The sequence below is a fragment of the Phoenix dactylifera genome, unplaced genomic scaffold, assembly GCF_009389715.1.
Source record: "Phoenix dactylifera cultivar Barhee BC4 unplaced genomic scaffold, palm_55x_up_171113_PBpolish2nd_filt_p 000306F, whole genome shotgun sequence".
Lineage (NCBI taxonomy): Eukaryota > Viridiplantae > Streptophyta > Magnoliopsida > Arecales > Arecaceae > Phoenix > Phoenix dactylifera.
In genome coordinates this window covers 148,687-172,338 of record NW_024067780.1, presented here as the reverse complement: position 1 = coordinate 172,338, position 23,652 = coordinate 148,687, and positions in this window count along the sequence as shown.

The window sequence follows — 23,652 nt, the reverse complement described above, 5'->3', positions numbered from 1 at the left end:
ATGATGAGCTGTCAATTGGACGATAGCTATGTCAAGTATAGATCGTTGTGTGCCATTTAGTTGGTTGTCCTCTTAAACCAAAGAGTGTGGAGACACTATATGGCATACAGGTGAGATGTAGGAGTACATCATCACTGAACAGTGACTTAAGTATCCCTTAGACCTGAGACTGTCACGGTGACTTGCAAGCAACTCACTGTACTTAGGCACGGGATGACCTGAATTTCTAATTCAGGGATCGGAAGGATGCTAGGTGCAGTCAAGTACTCGCGAAGTCTGTGTATGAGTCAAGATGGGATTGACCCTCCAGATTTTAGGAGTTGATGTCTCACTGTATTTCAATTCAGTAAAACCTTGGCCAGGGTAAACCAAGTGATAGGTCACTTGATTTGATTAATTGAAATACACTATGGATGACCGGATCCAAAGTTCGACAGTCCACTCTGAGGTCATCTTGAGCATCGATGGTCATAGGGATGAATTATGCAACAACCATACGTCTAGGTTCTTGAATGTTGTTTTGCATATTCGACCTTTCCGGACGTCAGGTATCATTGCTAGATGGTCACCTCGATTAGTGCTTGGAGTAGTCCATGTACTATCAGCTTAGTGTTCGAACCTATCGGAGTCACGCACATTAGTCAAGCTAAGTAGAAAGGTCTTGACCAAACTTAATTAAGAATTAAATTGTGGGTCATTTGGAATTTGGTTGTCTATGTTCAGCTAGCACTGAACATGAGGTATATGCTAAATTTCATGGATGAACAACTAATTAAGTCTGTATTTCGGGTCAATCAAGTTTCAAATAATGTAATTGAACTTGATCAGGACTCAATTGTTGAGATTGGATTTGATTGGGTCTAAATTAGTATAATTGGGCTCGATCACGATTTAATTGGGATTTAATTTCATATTTGTTCTGATCTAAGTCGGACTTGGATCGAGCCGAAACTAGACCCATTTGAATCACCCATGAGTCGGACTCGTGGAATTTTTCGGATCAAAAATTCATTCAAATGGGCTGCCAATTTGGTTTAAAACCAAATAGGCTAACTTATGATCAAATGGGCTGACCCATTTGAATCAGAAGTTGACTTTTCCCATCTAAATTGGCTATCGTGAATATTACTCATGGACCCATGGACCACTCCCCCTTATGGACCATTAACATTTTCCTATGAGCCGCGACTCTCACCTGGGACGCATGAAACAGAGAAGCTCTGTTCCACGCATCTGCGGCCCTTTGGACCAGCGATCGCGCAACCATTTGGCCTCTGGCCGCTCTGCTGTCTGGACCGGAATGTCCGATTTTGAACTGGCTACATTCTGGTTAAATTTGATTTTTGAAATCCGACTGTTATCGGATGAATTGGACAATTTTCTCCATGTTTGTTTTTGAAACAAAATGTTACGAATCTTACATTTAATCAATAACGGCAGCTCATAACTCCTCTTAAATCCTCTTTGCGTTGGCCTATAGATAGACCAACGTTTTCCTCTTGAAATAGAGAACGAATCAGAGAGGAAAATTGAGTGAATCTGTTTGTGAAATCTTTGGAAGAAACTTCACAGACAGAGGCTTCGGTGGGAGTTGTCTAAAGGAGAAGAGGAAGAGAGAAGAAGTGGTCCTTCTCTCCCAATCTTCTCACCAGTGGCAAGCATCCAGATCCGGTTTTCTGGTCTCCTCTCTTCTCCTCTGCGATCGGTCCAGAATCGAAGCTCTCGGGTTGGAAACGGGAGAGAAGGAAGAAGAAGAAAGAGAAGAAAAGAAAAGTGTTTTCTTCTAGGGTCCTTTTTGCAAAAAGTGTTTTTGCAAAATACAGATATCGTCCAACCTTCCTGCGAAGCTCGACGTGCGCGCGAAGTAGAGGGCCTGCAGATCCAGGCCTCGCGAAGCAACGTTCAAAGATCTAGATCCGGTCTACCTCGACCATCTTCTGCTGCAGGATTGAGGTATGGTTTACATATTAGTATGTTGAAGATTTATAATTGTTATTAAAAAAAATTTAAAACTGATTTTCATGCCTGGCATCCGATTTTATCGGACAACTCGAAAAATTTTTCCTTTAGAACATAAGCTATCTTTTCACAACTCAAGACAATCTTCAAGTTGCGGAGCCAATCTTTATAGTTTGGTCCGGTCAACCTATTGTTATCTAAAATTCAAACTATCGGGTTGGAAGACATTGACACCTGCAGAGAGTAAAGATTCTTATTAGAAATTTATATTTGACATTAATTTGTTTTAGGGACTTTTAAAACAAAATTGGATCAAATCCTCCCACTATTTCTCGGATCTCTCACACTCCCCTGGTAAAGATACGGAAACCTGCGACTTAGGGTTTCGAGTGGGATGCTGCGGTCCCACCAATCTACATGTCACCTCACCTAACAGTTATTGGAGACACATAGACGATGAGTGTACAACTTTTGTATAATGTTTCGTAAGTATATTGAGCTAAGTTAGTCTCCAAGTCATAAGGACCTCACCTAACAGTTATTGGACCCGTTCCTTGGTTAAGTTAGACCCACCATATATCCCGCAAAAATAAAGCTGTGATTGGGTTCTCACTTAACAGTTATTGAAGCCCAACCCCACCTTTACCCAACAACATCTCATGTTAATAGAGAGGTCCAATCCCCCGATGCAACTAGACCACTGTATCCAGCCGAGTCTAATCAACGCTGGAAAGATCTTAGTAACTATACTACGGTGGAAGATCAATCGACTTAATATTGGGTAATCAGATCTTAGTGATTCCAACTTTGAGCTTTCCATAGGAGGTAATCGATCACTTGGCCAGGTAAGCAGGTGGGAGGCTCTCCTTACTTAGAGAGTAAGGTCCTAATTAAGTAACCACCTTTGAGCTTTCCTAGACACCAATTAGATCAATTAATCAAATATGGCTAGCTCAATGTATCGTTTACTTTCGATTGATTTAGGACGATTTTAGGTCTCTTGGGATTTACATCTAATGTAACAATCTACCCCATACCATATGTCATTCGATTTACATCATATGTAAATGTCATATTGGTTCAAGTTTACATCCTATGTAATTATGAAACCCTTTCATATATTATGTGATTACATCTTATGTAAATGACATAATTATTTTAGTTAACATCTTATGCAAATGTCCTATTGTTTAAGGATTTTATTTACATCTCATGCAAATAAATTTTGTTTAACTAATACATACATCTCATGCACACATTGTTTAAACATAACCTTAAACAAGTATGAACATTATGATTACAAGCATCTTATGTATAATTTCAGATCTGAAACTTTAAACCTATTATGCTATTCTCTGGATTTCAGATCATACATTATTTGATTTAAAATTGTAATCTAATTGCAATTCTAAAATAATTTGCAAGATCATAGCAAATAAAAATCTGCATGTTGAAAATTTCAGCAACCTGAAATTTCAGCACGCAGAATATCTAGCAAGCATAATTCCTTTAAAAATTAGATTAAAAATATGGTAATCAATCCTTAAGTCCTAATCATGCTCCCTAGAACCTTGGCTTTGATACCACTGCTAAGTTACACTCCGTTCGATGCGGCGTTCGCAGCGAAATTCGAACGGGACGTCGTTCATCGTATGAACGTGCCTCGGATCGTAGAATTTAAAAAAATTTCTGGATCCAAATCCAAAAGATCTTTGAACTCATTAGGAAGGGAAGATTAGGATCTGAGGAAGATTGATTAATATTTATAAAACTGAAACAAAATCAGAAGTTATTAGATTTGAAGATCTCATCTTCAAAAATTCTGCAGGTGTAGAACACCGCAGCCTGATGATCTATTCTAGGTTTCTGTTTGAGCCGCATAATTGTCCGGCCTCTACAGGTATCCACACGAGGATCTAATCATCTGAGAATGGATCTTACCGGAGTGCTAACTCCTTGCAAAGACCTCTCATGACTATCATAAGTTGGAATAAGAATTTGCAACTTACCTCCTTGATGAAGAACCTTTCTTCTTCAACCTTGCTCGCGATGGAGGAAGAGGAAGAAGGAACCTTGCACGTGGATCTTCCTTGCCTTGCTACCGTGGAAGAAGAGGAGGATGAAGACCTCTTGCTGCCGTGGAGAAGGAGGAAGAAAGAAGAGGAGAAGTGGAGAGGAAGAGAAGAGAATTTTTTTTTTTTTATAATGTCTCCCTTGCTATCCTTTTATAGATTGGGTTTAGGGCCTCTCCTAATCTTATTAAGAGTATGGGACTATAAACCACCCTTGGATTAATGCCAAGTGTCCAATCCTTGTGCTAATAGATGCATGACATGTGTCCATTTTCTAATCACATTAGGATTTCTAATCTCATTAGGAGAATTAATTGATTTGGGAGCATGCATCCTACGACGCCATGTGGACTTTAAAGTCCGCATAGTGTGAACATGATTTAAGTCATATTCATCCTACGACGATATGTGGTCTTTAAAATCCGTACAAACCTTGGTTTAATCAAATTGACCCAATCATGAACCCAAATCAATTTGGGTCGAACCCAATTTGATTTGCCTCATTAAATCAGCCCAATTGCAATCCAATTGCAATCAATTCCACTTAATTCTTCTTTCATTAGCTTACTAACACTTAGTGGGTTAATTCAATCACCAAACATATTGATGATTGATTTCTATTGTGATTCCAAATCACAATTATGATAGTCTGACTAATTAAATCCTCTATGTGTGTGACCCCGTAGGTTCTATTCTGACTGGTAGTGAGATATATTGAGATCTCCATCTCAATATCACCGAAACTTTTTTCAGTGGACTGAAATGATTTCAGTTCTACTCTCAGGGTTCACTGATCACCAAGTGAATACGTTCGAGTCTCACAATCCACTAGTGACACCTAGCAGTGTATGGTGGCAACCCAGCAGAATGGAATGTCTAAATCTCTAGGTGCAGTTAGCGTATGATACAATCCCTCTATCATGGATCCCGACGTGACGGAGGTTATGGATATCTCGTCAAACCCCATCGTCCATCATATATCAAATTTATACGACTTCCAGTTCGAGATATGAAAAACTCTTTTTCCAAAATACCTGGCCAGAAATTTATCGAACTCAGTCTCATAAATCACATAGGATCACTCCTAATCTATCAAGATCGATAGATCCCATCTAGATGCAACCCTATTCCAAAATGAACCTACTGAAGCCAATCCGCACTAAAAGGATCCGAATGGCTAGGGCCCAAGTTTACATGCTCGTCAAACTATAGCAACCTCATAGTGAATAGCTGAGGCATCGTAGGTCAAAGGACCAGTCATACAACTGCGGCACGAGTAGTCACTGACGAGTGGATAGACATCCATGTGACTACTATCTTTGGTCACGCTCAGTACTTTGTTCTCTAACAAGTACTTGCATAATCACTCCAGTGTCTCTACACCGTGGACTCGAGGCTCGTCCATCTGACTAAGTGATCTTTGTTAGATATATGCCCTAGAAGTCAATAAGGCTGACACATTATTAATTCTGGGACATAATTTTGTACTTGACTATTTATTATTGAATAAATAAAAGGCATCTTTTTCATTCATATTGTTTATGTGTCTGTGAATCGTCCAAGAAATTAATAAGATGATGATGCATATTCTCAAGAGTTGAGAATTTGAGCTATGTATCATTGGTGATTAATTTCTAAATGATCCTGATCGATGGATCATCACGAGGACGGTGATCGATCCGATAAGATCAGTGCACACATCACTTTCATTACGGATGGACGAGACTCGAGTCCATAGTGTAGAGACACTGAAGTGATAGTGCAGGTGCTTGTTAGAGAACAAGGGTACTGAGCGTGACCAAGACAAGAAGTCACTTGGATGTCTATCCACTCGTCAGTGACTTGCTTGATGTTGCAGTAGTGTGACTGGTCCTTTGACCTGCAATACTTCGGCTACTCACAGTGAGGTTATTGTAGTTTGACTGCAAATATATATGGTCTCTAGCCATATGGGTCCATGCAGTGTAGATTGGCTGCAGTAGGTTCACTGTAGGAGTAGGGTATGCACCTATAAGGAATCTATCGACCTTGATAGATAAGGAGAGATCCTATGTGATTTATAAGACTGAGTTCGTAAGATCTCGGTCGGGACAGATTGTACAGAAGAGAAAGAGTTTTCCACTCTCGAGCTTCAGATAAATAAATCTTGACATATGACAGGCGATGGGGTTTGACGAGTTGTCCATGACCTCCGCCCTGTAGGGATCCACGATAGAAAGACTGTATCACATGATAACTGCACCTAGAGGTTCACCATTCTATTCTACTGGGTAGCCACTACATGCTGCTAGGTATCACTAGTGGATGGTGGGACTCATAGGGATTGTCTCGATGATCAATAAATCCTAATGAGTAGACTTGGAATCGTTCCGACCCATTGAAAGAAGTTTTCAATGATATTGTGATAGAGATCACAATATATCTCACTACCAATCAGAATTGAACCTATGGGGTCACACACACTAGAGGCATTAACCGATCCGATGGTTGAATCGTGATTAGGAATCACAAGTAATCAATTCGATTGATAATCAGTTGAAGAAGGAACAATGGAATAAATTAATTGGACTTAAACACAAATCCTACTTCGAGTAGGATTCCTAGAGTCCTAATTGGATTAGGACTGAAAATCCTATTTGGAGTAGGACTGGGATTCCTACTTGGAGTAGGATTCCTACAATCCTAATTAGATTAGGAGTTTTGAATTAAATTTGGATTCCTACTTGGAGTAGGATTCCCAAAGTTCTAATCGGATTAGGACTTCAGATTCAAATTAGAGTCCTAATTGGATTAGGACTAAAATTAAATAAATCCTAAATTGGATTAGGATTTCTTAAGTCCTAATTAATTATTAATCTAATGAATTAAAAAGACTCCTAATTGGATTGGGATTGAAGAGTTCAATTGAGTCATAATTGATTTGAGTTCTAATTAGATTAGGACTTACCTAGATTAGATTCAATTTGGTTAAACCTTGGACTAAGCCTAATTAGATTAGGACTTAGCCATAAGAAGACCACCTAATCCTCCTTAGAGGAGGACTAGGATTAGCCAAGAGGGAGGGGCACACGCCCCTCCTCTTTTTCCTTGCTTTGTGCAGCACAACAAGAGGGGCCGGCGCCCCTCTTGGAAGGTTGTCAAAGGAGCTCCTAAAAGTTAGGAGCTCCACTCCCTTTAAAAGGGGTTAAGGGGTGGCACACTAGGGTATTCAAGCCCTCTTCTCCTTTGTGCCGTGGCCCCCTTCCTCCCCTTGGTCTTCAGCCGCAAGCAAGGAAGAAAAGAGAAGGTGATTGGCAGCCCTCCTCCCTCCTTGCTTTCTTCTTCCAACGCAAGGAAAACAAAAGGGCTGTAGTCAGGTTTCTTCTTCTTCCTCCTCCCTCTAGCATTCAAGAGTTGAAAGAAAGGGAGGTGATCAGCCATCAAAACCAATCTCTGCAAGGGAGCTAGCACCCCGGGGAGACTGAAGCGTTTGGATCGACCTATTGCTTCGTGTGGATACCCGTAGAGGCCGGACACTTGAACGGCTTCAAGCGAACCTTCTTCCAAAACCACGTTCATCAGTTTGCGGTGATCATCTACCCGCACAAAGGTGAAGATCTGATCTTCCTAATTTTTCAAAAGTTTTTAATCCTTATCTAACTACGAACGGTTTTTGATCAACGTTCATGCGATGAACGGTTGATCCCGCACATGCCTCTTCCGCTGCATCTGAATTTTTTTAAAAAAATTTTCTGTGGCATGGGAGGGTTCTAATAGTGGTATCAGAGCCTAGGCATTATAGATTAAGGTAAGGATTAATTATTAATAGGCATCTTAGATCTAAAATTTAAAAGGTTATGCATGCTGAAAATTTTCTGCATGCAGATTTTTCAGGATTGCTGATTTTTGCATGCTGATTTTTATGTGATAAATTGATGATTCTAATTGTATTGTTAATGGGATTATAAAGTTTAGAATCATGATTAGCATGATCAGCAACCTATGTCATAACATAATCAATAAAGTTTCAGATCTAAAAAGTATAATTGCTGCATGTGGTGATGATCATAGGATTCAAACCCTTTTGGTATCAAATGTAATGACCTGCGATGTGATCTGTAATGTCATGTAATTTTTCAGATGCTTGCATGCATCTTATTTGATGTTTTGAGAGGCCTGCGTGCCTCCTAAAAGGGGATGTAATTTATTATTATTTTTATTTTATATCTGGTTGTATTTCTGTGATGCGATGTACGTCAACGATCAAGTCGAAGACAGTGCATGAGATGAACGGCGATCTAAGCGATTGATGGCGATTGGATCAAGAGTTGATCAAGGATCGAATCAAGGAGGCTTGGAACCAATTCAAGAGTTGAAGACCAGTTGATCGATTGACGTGCATGTGCTTGTAATATGACCTAATTAGAATCCATGAACCAATACTCTTTCCTTTTTCATCTTTGTCTAGCTTACTAGTAGGATTCATTGGAGTGCCTACTCCCTTATGATTTTCATTCCCAAACTTCTTTAGTATTTCCTTTGTATACTTAGTTTGATGAATGAAAATGCCTTCCTTAGTTTATTTGATTTGTAATCCTAGAAAGAAACTTAGTTCTCCCATCAAACTTATTTCGAATTCTCCATGCATTAAATCAGCAAATTCTTTGCAAAGAGTATCATTTGTGGCACCAAAGATTATGTCATCTACATATATTTGTACCACTAATAAATTTTTGTCCTTTCTTTTGAGAAATAGAGTTTTATCTACATTTCCTCTACTAAAGTCATTATTAAGCAGAAATTTGCTTAATCGATCATACCAAGCCCTAGGTACTTGCTTTAATCCATATAATACCTTATGTAATTTAAACACATGATTTGGCAATTCATGATTCTCAAAACCAGGAGGTTGTTCTACATATACTTCCTCCTCAATAAAACCATTTAAGAATGCACTCTTCACATCCATTTGATACAATTTGAAATCCATGAAACATGCAAATGCTAGAAGTAATCTAATAGCCTCTAATCTAGCTACAGGAGCAAATATTTCATCAAAATCTATTCCTTCTTCTTGATTGTATCCCTTAGCTACAAGTCTAGCCTTATTTCTTATAACTAACCATTTTCATCTAATTTATTTCTAAATATCCATTTTGTTCCAATTACTGAGTTATGCTTTGGTCTTTCAGTTAATGTCCATACTTTACTTCTTTTGAATTGATTTAATTCTTCTTGCATGGCATTTATCCAATTAGTATCTTTTTCAGCTTCTTCATAAGTCTTAGGTTCTAATTGTGAAACAAAAGCAAGATAATCATTTAAGTTTCTAAGAGATGATCGAGTTCTTACCCCTTGAGATGGATCACCAATGATTAAGTCTTTAGGGTGTCCATATGCATACCTCCATTCCTTTGGCAAGCTTTGGGATTATGGTGGCACGCAATCATCTCCCTTATCTTGAATTGGCACGTCATCAATATTCAACTTTTCAAAGTCGATAATTCCTGTATCATCATCAACAATATTTTCTTTCCTAGCAGACTCACTATCAGACTCATCAAATATAATATTGACTGACTCTTCCACTGCTAGAGTTCTTTTATTGAATACTCTGTATGCCCTGCTAGATGTGGAGTATCCTAAGAAGATACCTTCATCTGACTTGGCATCAAATTTACTTAGATCCTCCTTGCCATTGTTTAAGATGAAACATCTACATCCAAATACTTTAAGATATTTAGCAGTTGGTTTCTTATTCTTCCAAAGTTCATAAGGAGTTTTCTTGGTTATTGGTCGTATTAAAACTCGATTTAGAATATGGCAAGCAGTGCTTATAGCTTCAGCCCAAAAGTACTTTGGAAGATTTGACTCACACAACATCGTGCGTGCCATTCCTGCCAATGTCCTATTTTTCCTTTCAACAACCCCATTTTGTTGAGGCGTTCTAGGTGCTGAAAATTGATGTGAAATACCATTTTTAGTTCAAAATTCTTCAAAGTGTTGATTTTCAAATTCAGTACCATGATCACTTCGAATTGCTACTAAGGTGAGTTTCTTTTCATTTATGATATTATTATATAGTTTCAAGAATTCTGAAAATGCTTCATTCTTATGTGCCAAAAATGAAACCCATGTATATCTTGAAAAATCATCAACAATAACTAGTCCATACTTCTTCCCTCCTAGACTCGCAGTTCTAGTGGGTCCAAATAAATCCATGTGTATAAGTTCAAAAGGCCTAGTTGTTGATACTATATTCTTTGATTTGAAAGATGATTTAGTTTGTTTTCCCAAAGAACATGGTCCACAGATTTTGTCCTTTTCAAAAATCAATTTTGGCACATCCTTTATTAATTTCTTCTTGACTAGTTTTGAGATTAATTCCATACTAGCATGTCCTAGTCTACGATGCCAAAGCCAACTTGTTTCATTTTTCTTTTCTTCATTAGTAATTAAGCATAATCTATTTTTCTTGCCTAAATCATGAAGATCTACCAAGTAAATATTTCTTTGTCTTTGTCCTACAAGTACAATGCTATTATCTTTAGGATTTGTGATTATGCATACAGATGCTTCAAATGTGACTTTAAACCCTTTATCACAAAATTGACTTATGCTAAGCAATTTATGTTTCAATCCCTTAACTAATAAGACATTTTCTATAAAAATAGATGGAGTAATGAAAATTTTACTCTTTTCAATGATATGCCCTTTACCATTGTCTCCATAGGTTAATACTCCACCCTTCTTTGATTCCAAGGTGACAAATTGATCTACGTCACCGGTCATGTGTCTTGAACAGCCGCTATCTAGATACCATCGTTTTTTCACTTTATCAGCTGCAAGACACCTCTGCAATCAAGATCAAGAAAGAGCTTTAGGTACCCAAACTATTTTGGGTCCTTTAGGGTTAGTACTTGATGTTCCTTTTGAAACCCAAACTTTCTTGAATTTAATCTTTTGATTATTACTTAATTTGTTTTGACTGGACTTTCTATAGTTACATTCATATGCTCTATGTCCTAATTTATTGCAGCAATGACAAGTAATATTTTCATTTTTAGCTTTTACAAAAATGTTCTTTAAGAATTTTTGTTTCCTATTTGTTTTATATCCTAAACCAGCCTTACATATACAGCTTTTTGACTATCAAGAATCATATTTAGTTTGGTAGAACTAAGTGTAAACTTATCTACCAAGAATTTATATTTTTCAGCATCTTCTTTTAACTTGATATTTTCAGCAATTAGATTCTTAGTTTCGTTTGTAAGTTTCCTACTTAATGTTTCATAGTTATGAGATAGTTTTAACTTATCTTTGACAAGAGATTGATTTTCTTCTTTTAGAACTTTACTTTTATTGTTTAGTTTCTTATGTTCTTCCATGAGTTCTAAGAATGCATCATGTAATTCATTAACAGTAAAATCACAGTCAAGTTCAGAATCTACCTCATCGTCATTGGCCATATGACACATTTGGGCCGTCTCTTGATGATCTTCCTCTTCCGAACTTGACTCCTCACTTTCACTCCATTCAGACATGAAGTTCTTCTTTTTCAGTTTTCTTGCCATCCAGTTCAAATCTGGGCAATCTATCTTATAATGCCCGGGTTTGTTACACTCATAGCAAATAGGAGTTTCTTTTTCCTTTTTTTTGTCCTTACCCTTTTCTTTGCTTGAGCTACCTTTGAGGAAGGGTTTCTTTCTATAAAATCTATTCTTACCTCTCATAAATTTTCTAAATTTTCTTCCAAGCATAGCCATCCCTTCTTCATCAAATTCATCATCATCTGAATCTTCCGATTCAGTTTGTTGTTTAGGGGTGGTAGTCTTTATGGCAATGGGCTTTCTTCTCTTAACCTCATCTTCTGAATTTTGCCTCATTGTCAACTCATGGGTCATGAGTGATCCTAGAAGCTCCTCTAATTGCAGTGTGTTGAGGTCCTTAGCTTCCTGAATTGCAGTTACCTTGGCCTTCCAAATTCTTGGTAGAGACCTGAGAATTTTTCGCACCAATTCAGAGTTAGTGTAAGACTTTTCCAAACTCTTAAGCCCATTTATAATTTCAGTAAAATGAGTAAACATATCAGTTATGGACTCAGTAGATTCCATTTTAAACAATTCATACTTGTGTACTAATATGTTTATTTTTGACTCCTTAACTTGATTGGTCCCTTCATGAGTGACCTCAAGTTTGTTCCAAATTTCTTTAGCAGTAATGCAAGTAGATATTCTATTAAATTCACTTACATCTAATGAGCAATAAAGTACATTTATAGCTTTTGCATTTAACTGTGCCAATCTTCTATCACTTTCATTCCAATCCATTTCTGGTTTGGGTATGATAGTGCCCTCTATATTAAGTGTGGGTGTGTGAGGTCCTTTAGTTATGATGTACCATAATTCATAGTCTGAAGCTTGAATGAATATCCTCATCCTAGCTTTCCAATATGTGTAGTTTGTGCCATTAAATAGAGGTGGTCTATTTGTGGATTGACCCTCACTCATAGAACATCCCACTTGGGTTGTCATGATCTTTAACTCTTGATTGTGAGATCAATGAGTACTATTGGAGCACCTTGCTCTGATACCACTTGTTGCCCAAGGTGACAAGCCAAGAGGGGGGGTGAATTGGTTTCTTTTAATTTTAACTATCTTACTTATGTTAAATGATGAGTTAGTAAACTTAAACAAATCACAATACAAACAACAAGAAGTATAGTGGTTCGGTGCTCTCCTTAGCACCTACGTCCACTCCCCAAGCGACCCCTTGGGAATTCACTATAATCCCGCGGATTACAGTTGGATTGTTTTCCGGGCTCACAATCCAAAAACCTTTACACTTTGGTTTTCCGGGTTCACCAAAAACCTATGTTGGTTTTACGGGCTCACCAACGAACCTATGTTGGTTTTTCGGGCTCACCAACGAACCTTTACAATTGGTTTTCCGGGTTCACCAATCAACCTATTTCGTTGGATTATGAGCCCGGAAAACAATCCAACTGTAATCCGCGGGATTATAGTGAATTCCCAAGGGGTCGCTTGGGGAGTGGACGTAGGTGCTAAGGAGAGCACCGAACCACTATACTTCTTGTTGTTTGTATTGTGATTTGTTTAAGTTTACTAACTTATCATTTAACATAAGTAAGATAGTTAAAATTAAAAGAAACCAATTCACCCCCCCTCTTGGCTTGTCACCTTGGGCAACAAGTAGTATCAGAGCAAGGTGCTCCAATAGTACTCATTGATCTCACAATCAAGAGTTAAAGATCATGACAACCCAAGTGGGATGTTCTATGAGTGAGGGTCAATCCACAAATAGACCACCTCTATTTAATGGCACAAACTACACATATTGGAAAGCTAGGATGAGGATATTCATTCAAGCTTCAGACTATGAATTATGGTACATCATAACTAGAGGACCTCACACACCCACACTTAATATAGAGGGCACTATCATACCCAAACCAGAAATGGATTGGAATGAAAGTGATAGAAGATTGGCACAGTTAAATGCAAAAGCTATAAATGTACTTTATTGCTCATTAGATGTAAGTGAATTTAATAGAATATCTACTTGCATTACTTCTAAAGAAATTTGGGACAAACTTGAGGTCACTCATGAAGGGACCAATCAAGTTAAGGAGTCAAAAATAAACATATTAGTACACAAGTATGAATTGTTTAAAATGGAATCTACTGAGTCCATAACTGATATGTTTACTCATTTTACTGAAATTAAAAATGGGCTTAAGAGTTTGGGAAAGTCTTACACTAACTCTGAATTGGTGCGAAAAATTCTCAGGTCTCTACCAAGAATTTGGGAGGCCAAGGTAACTGCAATTCAGGAAGCTAAGGACCTCAACACACTGCAATTAGAGGAGCTTCTAGGATCACTCATGACCCATGAGTTGACAATGAGGCAAAATTCAGAAGATGAGGTTAAGAGAAGAAAGCCCATTGCCCTAAAGACTACCACCCCTAAACAACAAACTGAATCGGAAGATTCAGATGATGATGAATTTGATGAAGAAGGGATGGCTATGCTTGGAAGAAAATTCAGAAAATTTATGAGAGATAAGAATAGATTTTATAGAAAGAAACCCTTCCTCAAAGGTAGCTCAAGCAAAGAAAAGGGTAAGGACAAAGAAAAGGAAAAAGAAACTCCTATTTGCTATGAGTGTAACAAACTCGGGCATTATAAGATAGATTGCCCAGATTTGAACTGGATGGCAAGAAAACTGAAAAAGAAGAACTTCATGGCTGAATGGAGTGAAAGTGAGGAGTCAAGTTCGGAAGAGGAAGATCATCAAGAGACGGCCCAAATGTGTCATATGGCCAATGACGATGAGGTAGATTCTGAACTTGACTGTGATTTTACTGTTATGAATTACATGATGCATTCTTAGAACTCATGGAAGAACATAAGAAACTAATCAATAAAAGTAAAGTTCTAAAAGAAGAAAATCAATCTCTTGTCAAAGTTAATTAAAAACTATCTCATAACTATGAAACATTAAGTAGGAAACTTACAAACGAAACTAAGAATCTAATTGCTAAAAATATCAAGTTAAAAGAAGATGCTGAAAAATATAAATTCTTGGTAGATAAGTTTACACTTAGTTCTACCAAACTAAATATGATTCTTGATAGTCAAAAAGCTGTATATGATAAGGCTGGTTTAGGATATAAAACAAATAGGAAACAAAAATTCTTAAAGAACATTTTTGTAAAAGCTAAAAATGAAAATATTACTTGTCATTGCTGCAATAAATTAGGACATAGAGCATATGAATGTAACTATAGAAAGTCCAGTCAAAACAAATTAAGTAATAATCAAAAGATTATATTCAAGAAAGTTTGGGTTTCAAAAGGAACATCAAGTACTAACCCTAAAGGACCCAACATAGTTTGGGTACCTAAAGCTCTTTCTTGATCTTGATTGCAGAGGTGTCTTGCAGCTGATAAAGTGAAAAAACGATGGTATCTAGATAGCGGCTGTTCAAGACACATGACCGGTGACGTAGATCAATTTGTCACCTTGGAATCAAAGAAGGGTGGAGTAGTAACCTATGGAGACAATGGTAAAGGGCATATCATTGGAAAGAGTAAAATTTTCATTACTCCATCTATTTTTATGGAAAATGTCTTATTAGTTAAGGGATTGAAACATAATCTGCTTAGCATAAGTCAATTTTGTGATAAAGGGTTTAAAGTCACATTTGAAGCATCTGTATGCATAATCACAAATCCTAAAGATAATAGCATTGTACTTGTAGGACAAAGACAAAGAAATATTTACTTGGTAGATCTTCATGATTTAGGCAAGAAAAATGGATTATGCTTAATTACTAATGAAGAAAAGAAAAATGAAACAAGTTGGCTTTGGCATCGTAGACTAGGACATGCTAGTATGGAATTAATCTCAAAACTAGTCGAGAAGGAATTAATAAAGGATGTGCCAAAATTGATTTTTGAAAAGGACAAAATCTGTGGACCATGTTCTTTGGGAAAACAAACTAAATCATCTTTCAAATCAAAGAATATAGTATCAACAAGTAGGCCTTTTGAACTTATACACATGGATTTATTTGGACCCACTAGAACTGCGAGTCTAGGAGGGAAGAAGTATGGACTAGTTATTGTTGATGATTTTTCAAGATATACATGGGTTTCATTTTTGGCACATAAGAATGAAGCATTTTCAGAATTCTTGAAACTATATAATAATATCATAAATGAAAAGAAACTCACCTTAGTAGCAATTCGAAGTGATCATGGTACTGAATTTGAAAATCAACACTTTGAAGAATTTTGTACTAAAAATGGTATTTCCCATCAATTTTCAGCACCTAGAACGCCTCAACAAAATGGGGTTGTTGAAAGGAAAAATAGGACATTGGCAGAAATGGCACGCACGATGTTGTGTGAGTCAAATCTTCCAAAGTACTTTTGGGCTGAAGCTATAAGCACTGCTTGCCATATTCTAAATCGAGTTTTAATACGACCAATAACCAAGAAAACTCCTTATGAACTTTGGAAGAATAAGAAACCAACTGCTAAATATCTTAAAGTATTTGGATGTAGATGTTTCATCTTAAACAATGGCAAGGAGGATCTAAGTAAATTTGATGCCAAGTCAGATGAAGGTATCTTCTTAGGATACTCCACATCTAGCAGGGCATACAGAGTATTCAATAAAAGAACTCTAGCAGTGGAAGAGTCAGTCAATATTATATTTGATGAGTCTGATAGTGAGTCTGCTAGAAAAGAAAATATTGTTGATGATGATACAGGAATTATCGACTTTGAAAAGTTGAATATTGATGACGTGCCAATTCAAGATAAGGGAGATGATTGCGTGCCACCATAATCCCAAAGCTTGCCAAAGGAATGGAGGTATGCATATGGACACCCTAAAGACTTAATCATTGGTGATCCATCTCAAGGGATAAGAACTCGATCATCTCTTAGAAACTTAAATGATTATCTTGCTTTTGTTTCACAATTAGAACTAAGACTTATGAAGAAGCTGAAAAAGATACTAATTGGATAAATGCCATACAAGAAGAATTAAATCAATTCAAAAGAAGTAAAGTATGGACATTAACTGAAAGACCAAAGCATAACTCAGTAATTGGAACAAAATGGATATTTAGAAATAAATTAGATGAAAATGGGTTAGTTATAAGAAATAAGGCTAGACTTGTAGCTAAGGGATACAATCAAGAAGAAGGAATAGATTTTGATGAAATATTTGCTCCTGTAGCTAGATTAGAGGCTATTAGATTACTTCTAGCATTTGCATGTTTCATGGATTTCAAATTGTATCAAATGGATGTGAAGAGTGCATTCTTAAATGGTTTTATTGAGGAGGAAGTATATGTAAAACAACCTTCTGGTTTTGAGAATCATGAATTGCCAAATCATGTGTTTAAATTACATAAGGCATTATATGGATTAAAGCAAGTACCTAGGGCTTGGTATGATCGATTAAGCAAATTTCTGCTTAATAATGACTTTAGTAGAGGAAATGTAGATAAAACTCTATTTCTCAAAAGAAAGGACAAAAATCTATTAGTGGTACAAATATATGTAGATGACATAATCTTTGGTGCCACAAATGATACTCTTTGCAAAGAATTTGCTGATTTAATGCATGGAGAATTCGAAATGAGTTTGATGGGAGAACTAAGTTTCTTTCTAGGATTACAAATCAAACAAACTAAGGAAGGCATTTTCATTCATCAAACTAAGTATACAAAGGAAATACTAAAGAAGTTTGGGAATGAAAATCATAAGGGAGTAGGCACTCCAATGAATCCTACTAGTAAGCTAGACAAAGATGAAAAAGGGAAGAGTATTGATATTAAGCTCCATAGAGGACTAATTGGATCCTTGCTCTACCTTACTGCTAGTAGACCCGACATCGTATTTAGTGTAGAAATATGTGCTAGATACCAATCGGATCCTAAGGAGTCACATTTAAGTGCTGTTAAAAGAATCCTTAGATATTTAAGAGGAACTACCAATATAGGATTATGGTACTCAAGAGACTCCTGTCTAGATTTGCTTGCATATTCAGATGCTGATTTTGCCGGATGCAAATTAGATAGGAAGAGCACAAGTGGTACATGTCAATTCTTAGGAAATAACTTAGTATCATGGTTTAGCAAAAAGCAGAATTCAGTGGCACTGTCCACAGCTGAAGCTGAATATATAGCTGCTGGTAGTTGTTGTGCTCAAGTACTATGGCTTAAGCAACAACTAGAGGACTATGGAGTTAAGCTAGATAATATTCCTATTAAGTGTGATAATACTAGTGCCATAAATCTTACTAAAAATCCAGTTCAGCATTCTAAAGCCAAACACATAGAAATAAGGTATCATTTTATTAGGGATCATGTGCAAAATGGAAACATATGTATTGAACATATATGCACTGAAAAATAATTAGCCGACATATTTACAAAACCCTTGAGTGAAGATAGATTCTGCACGCTAAGGAGGGAATTAGGCATATGTGATTCTTTTTATTGAAGAAATATAAAAGAGAGCAAGTAGTCTCATGATACATTCCTTCAATTTCAAAAAACCCATGAAACATGAGTCATACTTGTTATCTATAGATTCCTTACTCATGTATCATTGTCCCAGAAAAAATTTAAAAGGATTGGAAGCAAGAAAAATTTTTAGAAGCAAAAAGGAAGAGAAAAGAAAAATTCTGCACTTGGGTCGACCCAACCCAGATTAGGGTCGACCCAACGTTGAGTCGACCCAAGAAATTTCTTGAGTCGACCCAACGTCGGGACCCCACTGTTAAAAGGGGGACCTGAGAGCTCTATTAGGGCACTGTTTGCCCTTGTCCTCTTCTGAATACTCTATTCCCCACTCTCCAAACTCCTCCAAACTCCTCCAAACAGTAGATTACCTTAAGATCTTGGAGAAATGGGACCCAAAAGAGCCGTAGCCAAGAGATCCGGAAGAGTCTCACGGATCCAACGTGAGGAAAGGCAACCTACGGAGCCATCTACAGTGTCTCCACAACGTGAGGCACGTGCGGAGCCACCTCCTCCTCCTTCCCCCTCAGTTATACTTGCAAGATTTGCGGGGAGACCAGTTACAATGGGGAGAAGGATCCATTCCGAGTTCTTTGATCAAGAAGGGTTCCGGTTGAGGGAATGGATCCAAAGGCAAGGTTGGGAGTATCTTTGCTCCCTAGATGTGATGATCTACCCCGGATTAGTTCGGGAGTTCTATGCCTTCCTTAAAACTGGAATGGGAGGGCTTATTTTGGAAGTTCGAGGAGTTAGGGTTCGAGTTTCCGAGGAAAGTTTGAGTAAGCTACTTCATCTTCCCTGTGAAGGAGCCACTCCGGAAAAGCCAGAAAACAAGATGAGAGCTCTGCAGTTGATTATGGAAAATAAGGACTTTGACTTCTCAGAAAAGGTAATAGCAAGCTCTTTATCTGCTGAAATGAGATTATTGCTCAGTATCATAAATAGAATTTTATTTCTAAAGAGCGGGAGATTCGATCTCATCATAGAGCGAGATCTAGTACTGATGGAGTATATTATTTAGGGTATTCCCCTGAATCTCCCGGCCATGATACTGAAGCAGATGAGGAAAGTAATCTGCAACTCCAGAGTATCACTACCTTATGGTATGATACTCACGTTGATTTTTCGATAGCACGATATATCTGTCGAGGGGGAGGCATCCAGGAGTCTGCTTCATACTGACACATACACTGCACGGACACTTATACGCATGGGATATGAGAAAGTGAACGGGCAGTGGATTAATACTGGAGCAGGGATTCAGGGTGAGGCACCAGAGGGTGATGCACCAGATCATGGAGACCCTATCCCTGAGGATGAGGAGCATATGGATCATCCTACTGCACCTTCGGAGGCTGGACCATCGTCATCTGTTCCTCCGAGAGATACAGATGAGTTCTGGAGTAGGATGACTGAGATCATGTCAGCTCAGGCGAGGACTATCACTGACGGGCTGACGAGCAGATTAGATAGTATGTCAGCTCAGGCGAGGACTATTACTGATGGGCTAACGAGCCGACTGGACATCATGTCTGCTGAGATCAGTGATCTGAGGCAGCAGATAGGAGCACTCCGGAGAGAGAGAGAGACCCATGGACCATCTGTGCCACAGGCTGCTGAGTCAGAGATTTCGGCACAGAGTCATCCAGCTCGTCGTGCTCCACGCCAGACACAGTCTCACCAGGCTCGACCTCCCCTCGCCACATACACTAGGAGGATGAGGACTAGATCCCAGCCATTAGATACTCCCTAGGCTGATATTAGCATTTCTGTTTAGAGCCTAGGCTAGATATCTAGTTCTCATATGTATTTTGTGTTTATCATGTATCTTTAAACTTTGACTGAGGAACATTGTATTTGCTTTTGTTTTTGATATGAATGTACTAAAATATTCCTATTTTGATCAATGAAGTTTGAATGTTTGTTATTTATTGTGTCTTTTCCCATGCACCTATTTGATGATAACAAAAAGGGGGAGAAGTAAAGAAAGAGTAATAGGGGGAGAAGTAAAGATAGAGCAATAAGAGGAGAAGTAAAGAAAGAAAGAGAAATAACTTGTAAAACAAATTGAAAATCATATACATCCAAGGGGGAGCAATTTGTAACAATGAAAATGATCAAATCAAATATTTCTATCAAATTTCAGAATTTGGCACATAGAATTTCAGAATTTGGCACGCACCTTTCACACCTCGATATATAACCTGAAACTCATGTTTTAACTCAAATTTTTGGAGTTTCATCTTTAAAGAATTATAAATAAAAGGGGGAGCAATTCAAAAAGTCAAATTGGCAACATTTGAATGATATAGGGAGAGACTTCACTCTTATATTTTGAAAAGCTGAATTTCAGCAAGTTAAGCCCTTTTAAAACTAATTTTAAGATAAGTATCAATAGGCTCATACTCTTTATTTTGTAATCATCAAAAAGGGGGAGATTGAGGATGATAGTGTTATTTTGATGATTAACAAGCAATTATCTAGAGTATGTTATAAGTTAAATCGATACTTCATTTATAAGTCTATTACTCTCAGTATATTTGTATAAATTGATATAGATACATTTCATTGTTTATATGAATGAATCTGACCTTGAGATGCAGCAAAGTGTGGATTGAGTCGACCCAAAGGATGATTGGGTCGATCCCGGCACATCAAGAAAGCATTTGGCACACTTCTGCAAAAATGACACAGATGAACAGTGAGTTGGGTCGACCCAAGGAAAGCATGAGTCGACCCAAACATCAAGATCCTCAAACAACTCAGAAAATGGTTCTCTGGATTTACTGAGAGGGTCGACCCAAGATAAAGTTGAGTTGACCCAAGCTTGAGTCGACCCAAATCCTGAGTGGGTCGACCCAAAGGCAAGACAGAACAGAAGACAGAAAAGATTCTCTGGAAACCTTGTTAGGGTCGACCCAAGAAGAAGTTGAGTCGACCCAACTGAACCTTGAGTCGACCCAAAGAAAGGTTGGGTCGACCCAAGTGAAGGAAGGCTGAATTGCAAGTTTCTGTGCTTCTGAGAGGGTCGACCTAAGGAAAGTTTGAGTCGACCCAAGTGAAAGTTGGGTCGACCCAAGGACAGGTTGAGCCGACCCAAACACGGGCAGAAGCATAACGGCTAGTTCTGCAGAAGTACTTTTTGTCCTTCCAACAGTGAGTAACGGCTAGTTTTTGAATTCTAACCATTGGGGCTTGTCCAATGGATGTAGGAAACTATTTAAAGTGGCACTATTCATCAGATAGATCATCCTTTCCAAAGAATATCAAAGAGTACACAAGAAAGAGAAAGTGCCCTAATCTTCTTCATCCAAGTGCTTCATTCAAGAATCAAAGGAAAGTGGTTGAGCCGATTCAAAGAGTCATCAAGAGCTCCATCCACCCTTAAAGAGAGAAGCATCCTTGACAAAGAAGAGAGAAGTCACATCAAGCGATAAATACTTTCTAAACTCTTCTTTGTTGATTATACTGTTTTATTTGCTCATCTAGGAGTTTAAATCTTCTTCCTTTATTTGTTAAACTACTTGTAAAGGTTGGTTGATTAGCCCGCAAAACCAACGGAATAGGTTGATTGGTGAACCCGGAAAACCAATTGTAAAGGTTCGTTGGTGAGCCCGAAAAACCAACATAGGTTCGTTGGTGAGCCCGTAAAACCAACATAGATTTTTGGTGAACCCGGAAAACCAAAGTGTAAAGGTTTTTGCATTGTGAGCCTGGAAAACAATCCAACTGTAATCCGCAGAATTATAGTGAATTTCCAAGGGGTCGCTTGGGGAGTGGACGTAGGTGCTAAGGAGAGCACCGAACCACTATACTTCTTGTTGTTTGTATTGTGATTTGTTTAAGTTTACTAACTCATCATTTAACACAAGTAAGATAGTTAAAATTAAAAGAAACCAATTCACCCCCCCTCTTGGCTTGTCACCTTGGGCAACATGGGTATATTAATGAGGAGGTGTATGTGGAACAACCTCCTGGTTTTGAAAATCATCAATACCCTAATCATGTGTATAAATTGAACAAAGCACTTTATGGTTTGAAACAAGCACCTAGAGCATGGTAGGAAAGACTTAGCAAATTTCTACTAGAACATGAGTTCACTAGGGAAAATGTAGATACAACACTGTTTTTAAAGAAGAAAAACAAAGATATGTTAGTAGTGCAGATTTATGTTGATGATATTATTTTCGGTGCTACTAACAATCGCCTCTGCGAAGAATTTGCTGACTTGATGCAGAGTGAGTTTGAAATGAGCATGATGGGAGAGCTGAACTATTTCCTCGGACTTTAAATCAAACAATCTGAAAAAGGGATCTTCATCAATCAAGCTAAATACATCAAGGAGATGCTTAAGAAGTTTGATATGGAGGGAAACAAGTCGCACACCCATGAGCTCATCATGCAAACTAGACCAAGATGAATCAGGTAAATCTGTAGATCAAAAGATGTATAGAGGTATGATAGGATCCTTATTATATCTCACTGCAAGTAGACCTGATATCATGTTTAGTGTATGCATGTGTGTTAGATATCAGTCTAATCCTAAGGAATCTCATCTAATTGCAGTCAAGAGAATCTTTAAATATCTAATAGGAACGAAAAATATAGGTTTATGGTATTCTAAAGAATCTAGCCTGAACTTAATAGGATACACAGATTCAGACTTTGCTGGTTGTAAACTTGATAGAAAACGCACCAGCGGGTCATGTCAATTCTTAGAAGAAAATTTAATCTCATGGTTTAGCAAGAAACAAAACTCGGTTGCATTATCTACTGCTGAAGCTGAATATGTTGCTGCCGGAAGTTGTTGTGCTCAAATCATGTGGATCAAACAACAACTGGAAGATTATGGAATTAAACAAGATAAAATTCTTATTAATTGTGACAATACAAGTGCCATTAATCTAACTAAAAATCCAATTCAGCATTCAAGAACTAAACATATTGAGATAAGACATCACTTCATAAGAGATCATGTACTGAATGGTGATGTGACACTTCAATTTGTTTGCACTGATGATCAATTAGCTGATATCTTCACAAAACCCTTGAGTGAAGAGAGATTTAGTATGCTTAGGAGAGGATTAGGAGTGATTGATCCATCCTAGTGATGTTCTCTTCTAGTTCATTGATTTTGATGATTAGGTTGTGTTAAATATAGAGTCTCTCATCGATAATCATCAAATCAGATCATAACTTAGTGATTGTCCCTTGGTTGGTACGAAAATAGCATGATTTTTAGGTGCGTGCCAGAGTTCGAGTCGACTCGGATACGTTTCAGAGTCGGCTCATGAGGGGGAGTCGACTCGCACATAGAGGGGAGTCGACTCGAGGTCGATGGCAGTATAAGGGGAGTCGACTTGCGCATATTTTGGAGTCGACTCGAGGTCGAGTCGGCTCGCGGTCGGGATCCGAGGTTTTAACCCTAATCCAAGCATTTAATCAACACTTCTATTCACCGCCTCCACTGTTCACAAATCCTAGAGCCGTCTCCGACCTCCGTTAGGATTTTTCCGTCGACCTTCTTCCGTCCTTTAGGCTTATTCCCCATCCCTAGGTCAAGAATGCCTCGTAAGA